The 7,143-nt window shown below is 41.4% G+C and overlaps 1 pseudogene; it reads left to right on the top strand.

Moving 5' to 3' along the window:
* The first annotated feature begins 537 nt into the window (after positions 1-537).
* On the top strand, positions 538-1,340 carry LOC138930992 (monocyte to macrophage differentiation factor pseudogene; annotated as a pseudogene).
* The last annotated feature ends 5,803 nt before the right edge of the window (positions 1,341-7,143 follow it).

The raw sequence follows: 7,143 nt of genomic DNA, 5'->3' as shown, positions 1-7,143 counted from the left end.
CTGAGTCATGTTTAGCAAAAAGAGACAGGATATGCGCTCATCCTGCCTGGCCAATCATGTAACGCCAGCTACTCCTGTAACTGAGACAAAGAACTGCCTGTATATAAGCCACCATACTCCTTTGTTCACGGCTCTTGTCAGATTCCCTTGTGTGGGATGAGACTTGGGCCCTAGCACGCTAGAAATAAACAAACTCCCTTCTTGCATTTGCAGTACTGTGGTGGACTTGCTCTCTCTCGGTTGATTTGGAGATACGGGCTCGGAGCATAACAATTTCACACTAGTCACAATGGTCATCATCAAAAAATCTACAAACAGAAGGGCCGCCCTCCCGCCCCCAGGCGCCCGGTCTGGCTCTGGCCCGGTCCCAACCCCCGGCCCCGACCCCCGGCCCGGCCCCGTCTGTGCTGCCCAGTCCAGCGGTCCGCCGGGCCCGTGGTGGCCCCCGGAGCCACCCCAGCTCCTGCGGGCCACACGCTTGGATGCTGGCACTGACGAGACAGAGCTCGAGGCCCCTGCAGAGAAGCAGGAGCATTGATGCAGTTCCAGAGTCTATCCCAGAGGTTCATGAACCACCCGGCCCCTGCCAATGGCTGCTACAAGCCGACTTGTTACGAACATGCTGCTAACTGTTACACACATGCATTCCTCATTGTTCTAGCCATTGTGGGTAGTGCCCTCCTTCACCAGCTCTCTGATGACTGCTGGGAAAAGATAACACCTTGGATTTATGGAATGGGCCTCTGTGCCCTCTTCATCGTTTCCACAGTATTTCACATTGTAGCATGGAAAAAGAGCCACTTAAGGACAGTGGAGCATTGCTTTCACATGTGCAATAGAATGGTCATCTATTTCTTCATCGCTGCGTCTTACGCTCCATGGTTAAATCTCCGTGAACTTGGACCCCTGGCATCTCATATGCGTTGGTTTATCTGGCTCATGGCAGCTGGAGGAACCATTTATGTATTTCTCTACCATGAAAAGTATAAGGTGATTGAGCTCTTTTTCTATCTCACAATGGGCTTTTCTCCTGCCTTGGTGGTAACATCAATGAACAACACAGATGGACTTCAGGAACTTGCCTGTGGGGGCTTAATTTATTGCCTGGGAGTTGTGTTCTTCAAGAGCGATGGCATCATTCCACTTGCCCATGCCATCTGGCACCTGTTTGTGGCCACGGCAGCTGCAGTGCATTACTATGCCATTTGGAAATATCTTTACCGAAGTCCTACAGACTTTATGCAACATTTATGACCAATCTGTACTAGGTCTCCAAACCAGTATTATTTCAGTTATGGCACTTAGGAGTGGGATAAGAGCTGAAAATTACACAGAGAAAGAAAAGACAACTGCACTGACTTTCTTTATATCTTTGAATATAATTACTGTGAAAGTATGAAAGCTGTGTTCTGGAATTTTCCCCCTCACAGCAAGTAAATAAGGTAGTGAATTAATTATTCATTCCATTCCACTATCATGAGGGACTCTGGAGAGACTTGGCCAACTGATGTTTACAAACCAGAATTTTGTATTTTAATTTTACAGATTTTACTGCATGATTTTTCTAAATTACTAGGTCATATTGTAAAAGTCAGTGCAATAACAAAACTTCCTTTTTAAGAGAAAATGATTTCTATCACTTTCCCATTAGCTGTTAAAGAATCATGACTAGAACTTACACTACTTTTTACCATGTTTCATCTTGGCATACGTGGTTATTTTTTAAATAGAAACTTCAGTTTTTTGTAAATTTTTTAAAAAATACTTCATTGAAGTGCATCTGTGTGGTTCTTCATTCATGTGAATTTTTCCAGCAATCTGTCAACATTCCACAAATGAACAAACATTATACCTCTTCTCTGATAGTTTTATTAAGCATGGAGAAATTGCCAATTTTTAAAAACTGCAAGTTTTCCAAAACTTTCCTGCCAACCTCTGACTCTGAATTCTGTGCTGCTTTGGGCCGCATATTTGACCTAGTTTGGTTTCCCAGCGATAGAAAAGCATTTTGATATCACTAACTTTTTCAAAAGGTTGAACTTTTTCTCCAGGCCTTTGCCATGTCTTCTTCAGGGTCTTTTCCCACAGAGGATAAGTATCCAGTCTATATTAAGACAGAATTGCTGGCTTGGCCATCCACGGAACACTCCTGAAGAGCGTTATGAATTACAGTGAACAGTGGTCATGCCTGTCTGGTGCCCAGTGGTTAAGTTATTGTCACTTAGCTTTATATTATCAGTTTGATAGTCATTTTAAGTTGTGGAACTAAATGGATAAATTCACATTTCTACCTTTCCTTTGCATCTCCTGATACACTTTTTATCACAGAAAAGTATTTAAAGCACTGTTTGACAAAGTCATGTGTCTGTTGTCCATCAGTTATAGCCTGGCTCAGTGGAGTGATATTTAATATATTGTTCTTGTTTTTTCTTCAATGTCTTATATTAAGATTAAGAATAAATGCTGGAGAGGGTGTGGAGAAAAGGGAACCCTCCTACACTGTTGGTGGGAATGCAAACTAATACAGCCACTATGGAGAATAGTGTGGAGATTCCTTAAAAATATTGCAAATAGAACTACCTTATGACCCAGCAATCCCACTGCTGGGCATACACACTGAGGAAACCAGAATTGAAAGAGACACATGTACCCCAATATTCATCGCAGCACTGTTTATAATAGCCAGGACATGGAAACAACCTAGATGTCCATCAGCAGATGAATGGATAAGAAAGCTGTGGTACATATACACAATGGAGTATTACTCAGCCATAAAAAAGAATTCATTTGAATCAGTTCTGATGAGATGGATGAAACTGGAGCCGATTATACAGAGTGAAGTAAGCCAGAAAGAAAAACACCAATACAGTATACTAACACATATATATGGAATTTAGAAAAGATGGTAATGACGACCCTGTATGCAAGACAGGGAAAGAGACACAGATGTGTATAACGGACCTTTGGACTCAGAGGGAGAGGGAGAGGGTGGGATGATTTGGGAGAATGACATTCTAACATGTATACTATCATGTAAGAATTGAATCGCCAGTCTATGTCTGACGCAGGTTGCAGCATGCTTGGGGCTGGTGCATGGGGATGACCCAGAGAGATGTTATGGGGAGGGAGGTGGGAGGGGGGTTCATGTTTGGGAACGCATGTAAGAATTAAAGATATTAAAATTTAAAAAATAAAAAAAATAATAAATTGAAAAAAAATAAGATTAACATATTAGTTGCTTTTTGGTTAATCTCCTGTTGGTGTTTTAATAAATAACCTTGCATTTAGATCCAGTGCTGATATTGCCTGTTTTCTAGTGATTGGGTATGATCACTGGAATTGTTAGTTTGACAGTATATTGAATTCAGTTCATTGAAATTTTGTACTGATGTAGCCTTAAAGGAGGGTTTATTTTGTATGTGTGTACATTTAGAACTCTGACTTTGGTAAATTATATGGGAATGAAGAACAGAAGAACTGCCTTTTGCTGATGAATTCTTAAATAGGTGAAAGTGATAGTTGCTCAGTCATGTCCGACTCTCTGCAACCCCAAATAGGCAAGGTACCCAGTGGAAACACCAACCAGACCATCCCTTCTGCATGGTTCTGAACATCTGGATGCCTCTTGTTTTTTGTGTATATTTAATTTTAAGTATATTAACTTTTGTCGATTCATTTGAAGTCTGCTGAAAAGTACCACTGTCAAAACCACTAAAGTGTATGTAAAAAATTGTGCTGTAGACTAAAATAAAATTGTTATTTGGACTTGTAAAAAAAATCTACAAACAATAAATGCTAGAGAGGATGTGGAGAAACGCAAACCTTCTTGCATTGCTGGTGGGAATGTAAATTGAAATAGCCACTAGGGAGAACAGTATGGAGATCCTTTAAAAAGTAGGAATAAAATTCCCATATGACCCAGCAATCCCACTACTGGGCATATGCCCTGAGAAAAACAAATTCTAAAAAACACATGTACCCCCAATGTTCATTACAACACTATTTACAATAGTTAGGACATAGAAGCAACCTAGATGTCCATCAACAGATGGATGGATAAAGAAGTTGTGGTACATATATACAATGGTATGTTATGTAGCCATAGAAAGGAACACATTTGGGTCAGTTGTAGTTAGGTAGATGAACCTAGAGCCTCTTATACAGAGTGAAGTAATTCAGAAGGAGAAAAACAAATATTATATATTAACATATACATATTGAATCTAGGAAAGTGTACTGGTGAGTCTATTTTCAGGGCAAGAATAGAGGCCTAGACATAGAGACAAGTATATTCAGGGGAAGGAGAGGGTGAGATGAATTGGGAGAATAGCATTGAAACATATAGATCACCATATGTAAAATACAGATAGTAGGAAGTTGCTTCATAAAAAGGGAGCTCAACCTGGTGCTCTGTGATAATCTAGAGGTGTAGGATAGGGTGCAGAGTGGGAGAGAGATTCAAGACCGAGGGTACCTATAAATACTTATGGCTGATTCATGTAGAAACCAACACAATTTTGTAAGGCAATTGTCCTACAATTAAAAATAAAAAAATAAATTAATTTAAAAAAAAGAAAAATAAGGGACATGACCAGACATGGGTATGAGGTGGTGGGTTAAAATTAAGCTCAATTTTGCCTATTTTTGTCCCATGCTTTTTTAAGCTATATTCAACTTATTATTTATTAAAGTAATAATTCATAAACATAAATGAATATTTATTAAACATAATAAAATTAAAGATAAAAGTTAATAAAAGTAACAATACCGATAACTGAACAAAACGAAACAAAAAAATTAAGAATATTTTCCTGGGGCCACTGCTGAGAGTGTGCTTGCTCCCATAGTGAGCAAGAACCAATCTCTGACTCCCCAGGAGGCCTTCCAGTACCTCTAGGTAGATCTTGGGACCTGCTGTCAACACTGTGGGGCCAGCTTAGACTGACCTGGCCTAATTCCTACAAGTATTTGTCTCCTAATTTCATTGCTGCAAAGGGTAGCCCAGTCTCAGTTGTGGGAACAGAAGGAGGCTTACTCAAAGACTTTCAGTGAGATGGGAAGGAGCTAAATTTAGAATCATGTGACTTTCAGTTGCGCTTCTTCCATTGCTCTTTAAAGAAAAGCAATGCCAGAGTAGAAAAGGGTCAGGTTTATTCAGGTATTCCACAGACACAGGATTTACCAAGCTGATCTCAGGGATTTAACCCATGACTTGGGCAGATACATAGAAAGATTTTTGTTCTTCCTTAGTTTCACTGCCCCTGGGGCCCAGCTTTGGTTTTGACCCCACCTCTGCATGGGCACCACTGTCAGGTGTTTGTTCCCTGCCCAGGCAAGAGGGAAAAAAGCAACCCCTGCTTGGGGCACACTTATTCACTCAGACTGGGGCATGCATGAGTTGCCTTTGGTAGCAGGAACTGTCAGTCAGTTGTAACCAACTGTGACAACTCGATCTGGTAGGAGTCTCTCCAGTCTGTGGAGTCCCTCCAGTCTGTGGAGGCAGAAGTTGGCATATGGCAATGGTGGGAGCCCTACCCTCATGCCTTGCCACAGTGGCAAATTTCCAGGCAAATTATGCTTCTTCTAGGGGCATTCTTAGCCCACACATCCCCTACCTCTTGTCCCATCTGCTGTATCAGCAGAGCCAACAGTGTTCTTCTCACCAGGTCAGTTCTCCCAGCTCTACACTTTAGCACTCAGCCCTGGCCAGCATTGGCGGACTTTCATGTCAGGCAGGGGTACCAAGGGCTGATTCCCAAGGAGACTTTGGTATAGGTGCCCTTCAAGCCTCCAGAACCCTCATGGGCAGAAGAGATCCCAACCTGAGGGGCAGAAAGACTCTGCTCAGAATGGAGCCCATACCAGTGAAGTGTAGGGTCTTTAAAAGCAAGGGACATACCTTATCTCCCTAACTCTGTGGCCCACCAAAAGGCTTCACATAGAGAAGGCTTCCCAATGAATGTTTGTTGGATGAATTAATGAAAGGATAGATGCATGACAAAACTTGATAGTGTAGTGTAGAGGGGAAAAAAGTAGTTTTTAGAGTTAGAAAGCAGAGAAGGCAATGGCAACCCACTCTAGTACTCTTGCCTGGAAAATCCCATGGATGGAGGAGCCTGGTAGGCTGCAGTCCATGGGGTTGCTGAGGGTCAGACATGACTGAGCGACTTCACTTTCACTTTTCACTTTCATGCATTGGAGAAGGAATGGCAACCCACTCCAGTGTTCTTGCCTGAAGAATCCCAGGGACAGGGGAGCCTGGTGGGCTGCTGTCTATGGGGTCTCACAGAGTCGGACACGACTGAAGTGACTCAGCAGCTGTAGCAGCAGAGTTAGAAAGAGCTGGCTTCTAGTCTGCCTTGGACTAGCTATGTGACCTTTAACAAGTTATTTAACCTCTTTGAGCTTCAGTTTACTCATACCCATTAAGAAAAATTATCGACCTTTCAGAATGAAGCGCATATGATATAACAGAAAATGCTCCATAGACCATGAAGAGTTATGCATATGTTAAATGTTAGTACTATTATCAAAGGAGAGCACAAGACTCAGAAAGGGACAGAAGGAGGCTTACTCAAAGACATGCAATGAGATGAGAAGGGGCTAAATTTCACTTCCAGTTGAGCTACTTCCATTGCTCTTTGAAGAAAAGCAATGCACAGAGTAGAACAGGGTCATGGCTGTTGATCATCTACTCCATTGACTCAAGGAGGAGAAAGTTTTTTTAATTTGAAATTTGTATTGTGGTAATTGTGTGGATTCACATGTAGTTGCAAGAAATAATACAGATTCTTTGTAGATTTTGCCCTGTTTTTCCTAATGGCAACATTTTACAAACCTATAGGATAATATCACAACAAAGATATTGACATTGATGTAACTCACAGATCATATTCATATTTCCCAATTTTATTTGCAATCATTGTGTGTGTTTCTGTGTGTTATGTGTATCTGGCCTCAAATAATTTTATCACGTGTAGGTTTGTATGACCAACACCACAGTTAAGTCAGAGAACTGTTCCATCACCACAAGGATATATTATATTACCATTTTAGCACCATAGATTCCTTCTGTTATCCTTTTATAGCCACCTCTACCTTGCTGCCCTTCCCTCTCCTAACTCCTGGAATTGGGAAGTATGA

The sequence above is a fragment of the Ovis canadensis genome, chromosome X (genome assembly GCF_042477335.2).
Source record: "Ovis canadensis isolate MfBH-ARS-UI-01 breed Bighorn chromosome X, ARS-UI_OviCan_v2, whole genome shotgun sequence".
NCBI lineage: Eukaryota > Metazoa > Chordata > Mammalia > Artiodactyla > Bovidae > Ovis > Ovis canadensis.
The sequence above is the reverse complement of the archived record's forward strand: the minus strand, read 5'-3'. Positions and strand labels throughout refer to the sequence as shown.